Raw genomic sequence first — 14,322 nt, 5'->3', positions numbered from 1 at the left:
TTTCTGCTGCCCGGTTCTCCTGAGCAGCCCCGCACTCGCGGTTTCCGCGCTGTGCTGATGCAGCCGCGCGGCTGAAACGCAGCTACGTCTCGCCGCCCCCCCGCCCGCAGCCTGCGCAGCGGGACCGGCGCCGCGGCGGGGCGGGGCGGGGCGCGGCAGCGGGGCGGGGCCTGGGCGGGGCCGGGGGTCGGGGCCGGGGCGCGGCAGCGGGGCCGGGGCGGGGCGGGGCCGGGGGCGGGGCGGGGCCGGGCAGCGCGGGGCGGGGCCGGGCAGCGCGGGGCGCGGCGGCGGCAGCAGCAGCGGCGGCGGCGGCGGCGGCGGCACCCGGCGGCGCGGAGCGCGGCTGCCACCTGGCGGCGGCGCGGGGCGCTGCCCGGCGGCAGCGGCGGGGCGGCCCCGGATGGTGCCTGCGTTAAAAAGCCGTCGGGCGGCGGGCGCGGGTTTCCAGGCAATGGCGTGCTTGTGCACGGGGTACGTAATTTTAAAGTTTTCTCACCGCGCTACAGCAGAGTACTTGCATTTCCTGTTTCTCTCGTTGTCTGTTTATATTTTAAGAGTAATTAATTAAGCTACTTCTCTTCCCCCCGCCCCCGCCGGGTGCCTGTGAAGAGCAGTGCCGGCGGCCCGTGTCTTTAACGGGGAAGGAACTTCCAAACAGGGCAAGCAGACATGTCACGCAAAGGTCAGGCGCAATAATGGGCTCATTCAGGATCTTATTAAAAACATGAGCAAGGCTCTTGCATTGAATGACTGATGTAGTACCAAACACAAATATTCTTTTTGGCTGCAGCAGAAGTCTGTTTTGGAAAGATGCCAAGTTATGATTAAGATTTGGGCAGGAAACCAGATGCTGTGGTAACTCAATTGCATTTGTAAGCCCTCTAGCTCTTACAGATAACAATGCTGCGCGTTCTGGATTCTATATAATTGATAAAATATAATACTGCTTCTGGATTTCTATATGGGCCAGGCAAGAGAGGTTATATAGATGAATATTCCTTGGTTTAAATAGTGCTAATATGAAGATTACTGAAAGCTGGTGCAGTCGAGCCCCTTAGCACGGAAGGGTGTGGTGAGAGTGCTGGGCTCGGAAGGTGCTGACTCGGCTTGAAGTCCAGGTGGCACTTGGTTACGGGTAGCCTTCCTCAGAGGTCAATACAGGGATGCAGTCAAAACTTGATCAGGCAAGGCTCTGAGTAACCTGATCTAGATTTAAAGTTAAACCCTGTTTTGGCTGGGGATTGGATCAGAGACATCCAGGGGTCAGAGCTAACCTAAATTATTCTGTGATTCCATGACAAAAGGGTGTTGAAGAACAGCCTCCCTAAGGTGTCATTCAGAGAGAAATGGAAATCGGCTATACCCATGTCCTGCTGGATAGTGGAGGACAGCTGCATAGACCAGATGACATGATTTGCAAGAGGAATGAGCAATATCAGATAGGTTTCTCTGCTTTCCTAATTTTGCTTTATGATACATATGTTCCATAGAGACTGCATGAACACACTTTCCACCTCCCAAAAATCAAATAAATGAAGATCATTCTCAGGGAACACACCTAATGTTTTCCTGTACAGACTCACTTGGATTAATTCAAATAGGTGTGAACAGAACTGTGAACATAATCCCTATTCTGTGGTCTTTTCCTTAATTTCACCATGGAGTGGGTTGTAAGGAAGGGTGAAAGTTAGAAATAGTGGAACTTTTTTTTTTTTAAATGTTTTGTTTTGAATTTCCAATCTGTGTAATAGTAATCCTCTCATATATCATAAATGGGCTATAGAAAGCCTTTGATGATGCTGTATCTAGGTCAATCATGTGTCTAGTCTATATATGACCTTATTGCGGAGTTTCACTATTAGTCATTGTCTTTTATTGGGTCAAGTTTTTTAGCACTGACATCCTTCTGCCTTACATTTGCAGTGTGCAGATGAACATAACATAACTGAGATAAAAGCACTCACACTTCCACTAAGGAAGAGGTCAAAAAGGGGTGGAGATTGTGGTGGTTTAACATTTCAATTTTGTTTGCTGCTGAACTCCAGAGAGAAGATACATAGCTGGGGAGAGGTGCTGCTGCAAAGAGTAAACAACAGCCCAATCAGTATATTACAGAAGAGAAAGTGATTTTTTTCCTATCCTGGGTTTGGAACTGGCTATGAGCGGGAGCTGATTAGCATTTCAAGATCCATCTTCATGCATAAAGTCCTTGATGCAGAAGGAAGTAAGATAATCCTAATCATTTCTCTTCTGTAAGACTTTTTTATTGCAGTCTCCATATTTCCAAAAAAGGTGAGGAGGAAGGAAAAACTGCCTGGGAAGCTAATTGCTGGGTAAGGAGGGATGATGGGGACAGAACTAACTGAATCAAAAGAAAAAATAGTACAAAAGATTAAAGTATAAAATGCCTTAGAGGAATAGACTGGAGGCAGAATATGTTCTGCTGTAATATATGTAATGGATAGCATCAAGAATAATTCAGGCTGAAAGGGATCACAAGATGCCTCTAGTCCAACCTCCTACTTAAGGCGGGATTGGCTATAAGATCAGACCAGGTTGCTCAGGGCTTTTTTGCAGTTAAGTCTTGAAAACCATTGAGAATAGAGACTGCACAACCTCTCTGGACAACCTGTTCCAATGCTTGAGTGTCTTCGTGGTGAAGAAGTTTTTCCTTGTATCAAGTCAGAGCCTCTTTTATTCCAATATGTCTATTATCTTGTTCTCCCACCATACACTGCTGTGAAGAGCCTGGCTTTGTCTTCTTGATGACTTCATAGGTATTAAAGGCTGCTATTAGGTCTCCCCAAAGCCTTCTCTTCTCTAGGCTAAACCAGCCTCTCCTTATAGGGCAAGTGCTCCAGCCCCAGCCATCTTGGTGGCCCTTCACTGAACTTGCTCCAATTTATCAACATAGTCAAATGTATTTATCAATGTATCAAATGCAATGGAATTTCTTCTCAGACAGCAGTACTAAGATGAGACCAAAGACTAAGAGAACACCTTAGGTCATTCATTGTCTTCTTAATACTCAGAAATAACCTGGAGCAGGTTGGGAAGCAGAAGGAAGGCTCCTTATACTATTTATATAATACTACTGGAGTACGATAGGATTAACCTCTTCAGTTTTAAATTTCTATTGCACCTTTCACCCTGAAGCAGCTCAAAGCACTTTGCAACTATTTCACAAACTCTCGCACACATGATAGAGGTCATGACATTACCCATCTTGGTTCAGAAGGAAGCAGTGTATTTGCCATGTGGCATGGCTCACGACCTAGTAGAGCCATGCAGTTACGTATGTCTTGAAGCAATGCATAACATGGGCTGACTCAGAGATCTCTCCACAGTCATGTGCTATGTGTGCAAGTTAGGCAATGGAACAAATGCACTGTAGTCAGTATACCTCCTTTTTCTCCTGCTTTCATCTGCTCCATAGACTGGGAACAGGATATGTATTTCAGAGGATGGCAGTGGACTGGCAGGATATGGGGTCAGAAAGGGTGCATATTTTCCATTTCACCAGGTCTAGGAAGATGTTTTCCCTGAAAGTTAGTATAGAGACTGACTGAGACTGTGAGACTAGCCTTGCAAACTGGTGGACTCCCAAATGCAGCCAAGGAAGCTGGGTTGCACTGCTGTATGGCATGGCTGCAGCCAAAAAAATAGGGGATGGCAGATGGGTCTTTGGAGACCACATTGGGTGCCAGATCTTAAAGGATCCATGAAGATCATGGGAAGAAGATATTGGGAGATCTATCCAGAAGTATCCATTCACTGCAATAAAAAATTTCATGCCTTCCAAATGCCTTCCAAGGCAACATTTAGCTAGAAACTGTAAAAAAACAGACAAAAATCCAAAGAACTCTTCCCCCCAGTGTGGGGTTTCCTCTTGGGGAAATATCTGGATTTGGGTGTTTTTCCTATTCTGCAACAAATGCTGTTTTTCAGAGGCGTGCCCGATATAAGTTTCTGCGGCTTCCTGGAGAACCGACTGGATGTCAAGTACTAAATCGAACATCCTTTTGATTGTAATGAGGCTCTTGGTACTCCAGATTCTGTTTGTCTCCCAGGCCCCACATCTGTATTGTTCCCTATAATACAATTCATTAGACAGCCTTAGTATGCTGAAGGGTTTCTCTGGAAGATACAAATAATTACCCCCTGCTGCGTACCACATCTGTTTATGAGAAGAAAAACTGAGTTTTCTGCATGATCAACTCTGCTGCAATAAACATTGTCAGATGTTTATTGCGAAATGGCTGCAAATGCTAAGACTGAACTTGCACCAACACACATACTCGAATGCATCAAAGTACTCTTGGAAGAACTTTCGGCTCCAGGTGGCTGTTAGTCTGAGAGGCACTATTTTATACCAATATCTTGTTTTTAACACTGCTTCTTATCTGTCAGTTGACAACAGTCATGTAAATTAGGGGCTTTTTACTACTGTAGAATGCTTGGAACTGTTAGAACTCTCTGAGGTTATAGCTGAGGGAGAGAGAGGGTCTCTTCCCTTTTGTACTCCCTCTGCAAAACTCCTACACTTGGACATCACTGTGGGTGTATATTTTCCAGCTTCTCTAATGTTGTACTTTACTAACATGTTTTGGATTTGTTGAACATCTTTAAAGAGAAGTGATAATCGGGGATCACCTCTTATAACTGCAGCTGTCGGTTGCAGCTTGTGACTCCACAGACTGCAACAGAATTATTTTTCGATTCAGACTGAATAAAGAATCAAAGCTACCACACTGGGGCACTGAGCTACACATTTATGACTAAACACACTAATTCTTTTCCTGCCAGGGTTTGGTATTAGGTTGTCTTCTTTGGAGAACTCTGGGGAGAGCTAGTTAGATTTTTAATCTAAATCATGCCTGTTGAGTTTGCACAAGTCAATGCAAAAATGGTACAATACTGTTCCATAATTGAAAGAAAACACCTGCATTCACCCTAAGATGGAACATGAAGACTGCCAAAAAACCAGAAAGAGTATCCAGTGCATGTACTGTACATTTACATAAGTTACATACAAATAGATGCTTACTGGTTTTGTCTTTGTTATTTCAAGTCATACTTATAGGCTGAATATCTGTTTTCAAAAGATTAACAGAAATTATTAAAGCCAGACATCTGAAGTATGTTCAGGGGGTTCTGTCACTGGGAGGGTTACTGGTCTATATGTAACTTTGCCTCTTTCTCCTCAGTTAACATCTACAGCAGCAAGATACTTTAAGACATTCCCCCCACACACCTCCCCATTCTGTTAATACTAAAAATAAAGTTTTTTTGTTCTCGCCTATGAGGAGATTAACACTCGCTATTTACAGGTGGAGTGTGGAGAAAAGATGGACCTGTTTTCTTTGCATCATTTGGTGAGAACATGCAGTATAAAAGAAAAAAACCCTTTTAATTAGGAAAAAATACTACTTGTAGAGGAACTATTTCTGAACTAATACGGAAATGATCCTCTGGGAAAGCGAGAGCTAGATGGTGTAACAGTTGATAATCCTTGTAAAGATATTTGCTTGGTTTACAAAGTAGAGAGCTCTGAAGATTTTCCTGTTACCCTTAACCTGGCCCCATTTTTCATTGCAGAAACAGTTTCCAAAATCCAGAAGAATCACGCAGCACTTATTGTGCAGTAGATTCAAGCCAAACAACATTTGGTTTTGCTCTGCTGAAGCACATAGCTACAAGTGTTTAGTTTCCAAGTTGTAAAGTCTGTCCGTAGCCCACAGATGACGAGGAATAGTTGGAGTATAAACTCGATACTTTCCAGATCAGCAGACACCATTTGTATATTCCATTAAGCTTCAGTCAGCAAGTGGTACAGCACACACCCATAATCTAACTAACCGGCCATCTGGCATTTCCAAACCAGCTAAGTATCTATGAAAAAGGCAAGTAGGGAAAAAAATCAGACCCCCAGAGTCATGCAGTGCTCGGTAAATGAAACTGCTGAGTGTTGAACTACTCAGGCGGGTGCTGCTGAATACTTGAAGAACTGGAACCTGTGTCTGCCAAACATATAGCAATATCTTCACAAGTCCTGCCTCGTGTTACTCTGAGGCCAGAGCTAGCTAGCTAGCTGTTGTTGGGAAGGATGTAAAATAACCTTAATTTTCAGGAGAAAGTGCCAATGCACACACACATGTATGTCACAGTTTCTTTTCTTTTTGAAAGACCATTTTCTACTAAAACTGAATAATTGTAAATCTGTTTAGATGGTGTAAGGAATTTGCCTCTTAATAAGGATTAAGGTTAATAAAGATTAAGCAGGTTAGTGGGAGCAGTTTGGACAGGTATACTGATGAGGGAACAAAATCTTTGACTGGACAGCTATGTCAGGATGCACCATATCCATGTAAACAACGTAAGGAAAAGTTGAGCATTTCTTGCAGCTGTCACTTCTCCATCAATTCAACGCACCCCTTACAAGCTAAAAGGTGGGTTGTTGAAAAGGTGCAATTAATAGTGAGGAAAAAACATTTTCAAGTAACAGTGGGATTTTGATACCGCCAACACTTGAATGTCTACTTTCTTAGAAAGCTTATGATGGAAAGCCAATCTTATGCCTTTTTTTCTGAATAATATTTGGAGTAGTATTTGATATTTCTTGATACCTCTCTGTCTCATGTATATATATATATGCAAACATATATATGTATGCATACACACATATATTTTATAAATACACACACACATATATTTTTATACAAATACACAGCCAAAAATGTTTTTGGTTTTCAGCCAAAAATGATTGAGATTCAGTGTTTTGCAAGAAAGAATAAAAAAGGAGAAAAAGGTATTCCTGTGTTCTCTAGATGTTCGCCAAGCATCTTAGCAAGAAGTGACTCCTCAGCTATAGTTTGCTCCACTGAACACATGCAAAGGACAGTTTCTCTGCTTTTGCCTAGAGTTTTAGAAGGTTATTAGAGTAACGTATGATATAACATCAAAACTCTAAATCTGCTACAGTAACAGGTCAGTAGATAAGATTGTCAAGCCATCCATTCTTTCAAAGAATATTCTCCTCTAACTTTCCAAGGTCATGTTTCTGTTAGGACCTCTGCTTTTAGTAATCATTTGTAACACGCATTTGAGCAGTCATTTGTAGAATGGTGAGGTAAAGGTTTTTTTGACTGCCTATGAGAATTAAGTATGAAGACTTATTCCTTAAACCTTAATTTAAATGTCAGGAGAGACTTCTTTGTCCAAAGTGTTAGTCTCTGAAGTTAAACACAGATGCACATGCATCCAATCACAGACCAGTACTGGAAGTGATCAGGGCAAACTCTAACCAACTTTGGCTCTAGTTTGAATACGAAGAGGTTTTACCTCTCTAGATAGTGAAAACTATGCGAGGCTGAATAGCTAACATAAACCCTTACATCTTTCCCCTTAAAAATATTGCTTCAGCGTCAAAAATCTGTGAGTAATAAAGGAAATAAATGCATATTGCCTTTCTCCCTTTGTCAGAGACCTCAGCAACTTATGTTTGGTTTTGTGCAAGATCCCCCTGCCCCCCCTCCCCCAAAGGTATTATATTGTAAAATGTGCAAAGCACAAATTAGCAAGGTACGACTGATTGCCAGGGAACTTATCGAGAGAAAAAGGAGGACTCTCTGGATGAAATAAAAAGGGTAGAAAGAGGAAGATAGCAATGGTAGGATAAAGGTGTAAAGATCAGAGCATGGTGAGAAAAGACATTTTGAGTATGAGAAAGAGCAGAAAGAGGAAAGGATATAAAGAGTATGAGCAAAATGGAAAAGAACAGAGGAAGAGGAAAAGAATGAGAGGGCTACAGAATAGGAAGAAAACTACCGAAGGCAGGTGAAATCTTCCAAACCCAGGGTGCTGCATCATCAGAGATAATATCGCGAGTTTACCCTTTTAAGTGAAGATGGACTCTTCAAATTTTACACCCCGTTAACATGCACTGGAGAAATACCTTGCCTATTTTTGTATCATGGATTAGAGTATGGAGTATCCTTCCCCTTTTCCATTAAATTTAGAGGAAGTTGCATGTGTTTGCCAGCTTTTCAGGGTATTTCCATTCTTCAAAGAACTTTGCATATTTGTTGAATAAGTATTTCTAAATTACTGTCCAAGGGTTTCATCTTTGGAGTAAATGGATTTTATACAAGAAAACATCAAACTGCTAAGAGAGGATAACATAAAGCTGAAATGAACTTTAAATAAGTTAACTATTAATGGCATATCATACAAGGGAAGTTTTTTACAAGACTTCCACATTTAGGCATATCATAAAACAGGTGTGGAGTTCGTGGGAAAGAGTAAACATCCACGTTTAATTAGTGTCCATTGTAGCCTTTATGTTTTTCTGCTACCAGATTAAAGCCAGATATAACTCTTCTGTCTGAACTGCACACTGCTTGAAGTAAATTTAATGGGAAGGTGAAATCAAGAAGGCTGCAGACATTTTTTGGTGTAAATTGTTGTGCTCTTACAAACTTTGCTATGAACAGGCAACAATGATGATCTTGAAATGTCTCTTCCTAACACTTATTTACCAGCTGTTTGTATTTTGTCACTCCACTGTCTTGAAACTAAAATTACTCTAATCTTTCAGATCCAAACCCTATTTTTTAAACTCAGCTTTATTCAAGCAAAATTCTCACTGCTGCCATGAAGACAGATCAAGCTTGGCCTAAGTTGTCTGCAAATACTTTTGCTATTTGAGTTGCACATTCACAGAGTTTTAAATTCCAGGAAAATCAGGCCTTGCCAAGCCCACTGGGCAGTCTGGAAAAATATAAGTAAGTGAATGCAAACATGCTGCATTCTGAATATATAAAGTGTGTTGTTGGCATTGCAATTCGAGAGAACCCAAGTGAAACCAAATAAAAAAAATCCCAGATAAAGCCAATGTTATTAAAATAATCAGTGCTCCTGTGCACAGACAGCTTGGTCCTGGCTGGGAATGGGGATGCTGATCTAAGAAGTGAATATGATTTCAAGAGGGAAAAAATGCAAATCTCTGCTCTCCCTGCCACTCAGTCCCCCATATGTTGCTCTGATAGGTTGTTATCATAGTGTCAAGGTTTTCCCAATTACTTGAGTACTCTTCCAGTATTAAAACTGAAGATACCTACCGCAGGTGTCAATTCTGGAAGATACATCCCATCAGATTAGCAGAGTTTATTAAAAATAAAACCTAAGAGAGGAGAACACCATTCCTTAAAGCAGCTAAATTTAGCCCCTTTTCCCTACTTCTTGTTAAAAGAAAAAAAAAAAAAGAAAGAGAGTAGGTTCATCTCACTTTCCGGCGGCCAAACTCAGGCTCACTGAGCAGCATCAGCTCAGTGCTGCTTCAGCTTACAGACATCAATATACAGCTAATACTCCAGATGCATATTACATGGATGGAAATACCCCATGCAACAGTATACACAGCACAGTGACTGACTATGTAGCTCTCTGCAGAAAAACACCAGGAGTCCTGGAGAACATCAAGTTGAACATGAGTCAGAAGTGTACCCTTGCAGTGAGGAAGGCTAACTGCAGATGGGGTTGTGTTCATGAAAGTGTAGTGAGCAGGTCAAGAGAAGTGATTAGTCTCTGCACTTGTGAGGGTGCGTCTGGAATAATGTGCAAGGTTTTGGACCCCCAATACAAGAAAGATACTGACCCGAGAGAGTCCAGCAGAGAGCCACCAAGTTGGCTTGGGAGCTGGTTAGACATGGCGTTAGACAGAGAGCTGAGTTTGTTCAGCCTGGAGAAGAGAAGAGAAGGCTAAGGGGGAGCTGACTGCTGTCTTCAGCTACAGGTGGCTATAGAGAAGATGAAGCCAGATTTCTGAGAGGTGCACAGTGAAAGGATGGGAGGCAATGGCTACAAGTTGTAGCAAGAGACATTCTGAATGGATATAATAAAAAATTCTTCATAATGTGGGTAGTTAAGTACTGGAACAGGCTGGCGAGAGAGACAGTGGAATCCCTATTCTTGGAGCTATTTAAAACTCAAGTGGACAAGGGCCTGAGCAACCAGATTTAAATCTGAACTCAGCTATGCTTTCATTAGGAGGTTGGACTCTTGTCAAGACCCCCAGGAGTTGCTTCCAACCTAAATTTTTCTCTGAGTCTGTGAAACTCATGTAGTCTGCTACAGCAAGAGACTGTTCCCCTCCCTCTGAGAAGGCCTCAGAGGGGCTGAACCTGTATGATTTTTCTTAGGGGTAACAGAGCTGTTTTGCCAATCATCCTACACTGTTCTTCAGGTGACTGGAAGCTGAGACTGCTAATGTGGAAAAATTCTGTTGAGAAACTGGATCTTTTATCATGCAGAGCCAGAGCCAGCAGACTCTGTTCACCAAGAAGGACATGACTTCTGCAGCAGTTCTGCACGGTCCATATGTGTTGGAAGGGGGGGGATTGCTCCTCTCCCTCATGGGATCTCTTTGCATTGAGTGTTGCTAGGCAGGCTTGGTGTGAAGGGCAGCATCTGGCCCATCTAGGAGAGTTCTGGAGTTATAAACTGTGGATGTGTGAAGTAGCTGTGAGTATTACTACTAACATGGCCAAGCATTCTTTAGAGCAGTATTTACTTGAAAGCAATAATGTCTGAGCACTGCCTACACTGAAAAAAACAATGCCCCTTACCGCTCCTTCCCCTGCCATCGGTGGGAATATTTGATTTTAGCCTTTCCATTCAAATTCCCCATAGTTCCTCTTTCCTGATACCAGAGGACAGCCTTGCTTACAAAAGCAAAGATTTACAATGAGGAAGCAGGCACCATTGTATTGGCTTTGCCAGAGTGTCCCATGGCAACGTTTTAGGGCTCTGAGCATTTGCACAATCCAAATGATGTTCTGGTTCTTTCTTATGATATTCCCCAGCTGTTTGTGGTTTACAAAGAGAAGTCTGGTCCTTCACTGGTGTTATGTGTACACTGTCACTAGAGCAAGACCCACAGAAGGAGTTTGCAGTGAGGTGCTTTGTCATTCACTGAGACAGGAAGAACACAGATCCGGTGGGAGGCTGCAGATACACAGACTCTGAGCTTATGTATATTCATGTATTGTACATAGATATGTGTGTGTGTGTGTGTGTGCGTGTGTGTGTTGTGCATGCATAATAAAAAGTAAACACTACACATGTTCAGTCACTCCTATGCACAAATATTTGTCTACTGCAATACAGTCTAGAACTACCTCAGTTTTTTGGGTTTTTTTTTCTCCTTTCTGTTTTAACAACAGCTATAACTCTTCATCCTTCTGTCTTAGGGTATTTCTTTTAGGACTTCTTTTTTCTTCTCTTTAGTAAAGTTTTTATATTATCTTCCTTTTTTCTTCAGGGACATGTTTCATTCTTGTCCTGGTGTGTGCATTATGCAAACATGCTTCATATTCAATAGGCCTTATTCTGTAAATATTATCTGCCCCTCTGCAATGATTTCAGTGGGAGCTGTGGGTTCCTATGAACACAATACAAGGCCCAATACTACTCGGTGTTTATTCCTGTTTCTTAGGGTTTTGTTTGGATCTTTATCCCTGACTGCAGGCTCGAACTTAGAATTGCTGGAGCTAGCAAGATCTTGCTGTATTAGATTCTATCTGCATTTATTCTGTTTTAGATAAAATAACATGGATACAGAAAACACACCATTTGGAATTTAGGCTAAACTTTTTTTTTTTTTTTTGGTGTGTTTTTTTACAAGCTTATCAAAGCTGCTCTGGTGTTTTCCTGATACCAAGGGCAATATCTCATGTAACAGCTCAGAGAGCAAATGCATGTTTAAAGGCATCACTGGGCTGGACAGTTCTGCTGCTTTTCTGCAGTCTCACAGAGCTATTAACAATTGGCTTACAGGAGAGAAAGGTCCAGTGGTTAAGATAAATGAGAGGAAGCACAGGAATAGTCCTAATGAGATCAAGAACCAGTGGTATCTCAGTGATATGTCAGCTCAAAGTGTTATCAGGATGCAGAATTTTACTGAATTTATTATTCTAACCTTAGTGGAGCTATATGGATGTGAATAGAAGCAACTCCAAGAGCTGGGGTCCTACTGAGATGGATGTTGCTGCAAACACAGATGGGGAGAAATGTGAGCTGTGCAGCTGTCCAAGCTGCGATCTTCATGGGTCTGTCATGCAGGCATTCATCCACCAACTGACGGTGCTGCAGTGCTGCTATTTCTCTTTTGCAGAGATAAGTGCCTTTTGGGCTTTATCACAAGCCGTAGAGCCTCACAGAGAAATAAACAGGGCTTCACATTCAGGTGCATCAAATAACCAGACAGTAAATTGTTCTGATTGTTTAACTATGTAGTTTTGTGGAATACTGTGGATTCCAGGTTTTTATAACTCTGTGGTTGTTTCCATTAGAAAAGAAGGACCCTGTGGTTTCCAGAGCTTTCTGCCTCACATCCTTCTCCAAAGGAGACCAAGCAAGAGGAGAGGTCAGAGGATGAGGTGCCATTTTCTGATGGAAAGCCAAATTTCGGAAGGAAAACCATGACACTTCCACTTGGATCACAATCCATAAAGCCTCCTATATCACTGGCAGTATGACTACCTGCAACTCCATTATGCTACAGAGACACCTTCCTCTCCAACTATCTTTAAAAGAAGAAAAAAATATATAAATTCTGTTGGAAAAAAGAGAGGGAGCTCCAAGACCCATTTTTTCCCACTTTTCATCTCTGACAAGCTGGACACATGGCACACTGTCTCCCTGAGTTATTGATTTGTGTCTGAAGGGGAAGGTATCCTTTCTCCTTAGCCCACAGATGTTCAGCAGTTTTTCTCATGTGAAGGGGAAGCAGTCACATACAGATTTTACATTCCTTTGTACTTCAGCACAGAAGGTGATCATACTTCAAATGTTCCTTTACATTGTGGAGTATAAAATTTCCTGGTATTTGGAGTGACCATAGCTTGTGGAATATTTAATAGCCACAGTGCCCCAGGTACATTACTCTTTCTAAGCTGCTTGATTATTTGGAATCTAAGATGTCAAGATAGATATGATGCTATCCCCATAAAAGAACAGTTTTGAAATCATTAAACTCTAGGTTATAGGTCAATCACTTGTTTTACTAATATCAAAATGACATTAAAGGAGAAAGTTCCGTCTCATAATAATGCTAAGAAGGAACATATATTTTGATGCAGCATGTACATCTTTACTTAAAGGTCCATTTTAAAGAAAGGGAGTCAGAAGACAGAAGTAAATTAATTGCTTCTATAATTTGAAAGTGTTTTTCATAGGTTCAGAATCCTAATCAGCTTTAAATTAAAGCACTTTCATAAAAACTGAAGTGTTTCAATAAATCTTTCCAAACCATGCAGAGAGATGTAAATGGTAGATTTGAGACCTGACACAGCCCAGGACCTCAAGTAAATCCTACAAGATCCAGGGTGTTTCCTAGTCTAAAAGCTGAACACCAGTCTTTCTCACTTTTACTCAGCACAATCCCAGCAAGAGCAAGGCTCTGTGCAGGCACAGACACCCTCTTATTGCAGAATCCAGCTCTGGTCATTAATTTTCACCTGGAACATGAGAGCTGAAGTATCTGCATGGTATTCATTAATGCTTTGAAACACATGCACTTTTCAGTTTCTAAAGAATTTTTAAATGATTTGTTTACTTTTGCTTGAGCTAACCAAACAGATAAGCAAAAGTTTCACTTCAGGCTGGCCTGGAAATATATAATCTATTTCTGACTTTTCTTTAATTAGGCAACTTTTGAAACAAAGTTAGAAACTTTTCATTTTTGAAATATGGAAATAAAACAGGATTTTTACCCCCTTTGTTTTTCTTCCTTTCTCTTTTTATGCAGATACTGTTTAGTCATACCCAGGCTAAATTCACATGCAGTTTCAGACTGAGACTTTTAGCAAGACCTTCAACTGAAAAATTTCCCTTGGCCCATAGTAATGACTTAGCTCTTTTACATGTATGCCACTAGGTATCTGTGTTCCCCCCTTTCATGCCCCCTCCGAGATTTAAAATTCTTCCTTTCTTGTTAGACGTCTCCTCTCCTGTAGAAAGAATTCTGGTTTCAAGCATAATTTCAAACAAGAGAATGGTTCCCTTTCTTGGGACAGGTTGTTCAGGCTACAGGATTGCAGAAAGACGTTCATACTTATATTGGTCACAAACCAGAAATGAAGGATGCAATTTCTTGAGTGCCTTAGAAAGGGCTTACTATGTAAGAGTCTTGGCTTTTCCATCTCAGCATTCCCTGATAAGGAATTACTTTATCTGCTTCCCACGTTGTGAAGTATATTGACCATGCAGAGTCAGCAATTCTTCCTGCAGTTTAGTTTGTAATTGGGAAAAATACAGAGCACT

The 14,322-nt window shown here is 41.6% G+C and overlaps 1 protein-coding gene and 1 long non-coding RNA gene across 2 annotated transcripts in view; one reads left to right on the top strand and one right to left on the bottom strand.

Moving 5' to 3' along the window:
- The window catches only part of SLC9A9 (solute carrier family 9 member A9), a 224,500-nt gene that overhangs the window by 194,968 nt on the left and 15,210 nt on the right, over window positions 1-14,322 (bottom strand). The window lies entirely within an intron of this gene.
- On the top strand, window positions 381-14,311 carry LOC106485888 (uncharacterized). Its single transcript, XR_010885033.1, has 2 exons — window positions 381-471; window positions 12,351-14,311. It is a non-coding gene; the product is annotated as an uncharacterized lncRNA (long non-coding RNA).

Source organism: Apteryx mantelli, chromosome 9, assembly GCF_036417845.1.
Source record: "Apteryx mantelli isolate bAptMan1 chromosome 9, bAptMan1.hap1, whole genome shotgun sequence".
Lineage (NCBI taxonomy): Eukaryota > Metazoa > Chordata > Aves > Apterygiformes > Apterygidae > Apteryx > Apteryx mantelli.
Note: the sequence above shows the minus strand (reverse complement) of the source record. Positions and strands in the feature narration are given on the sequence as shown.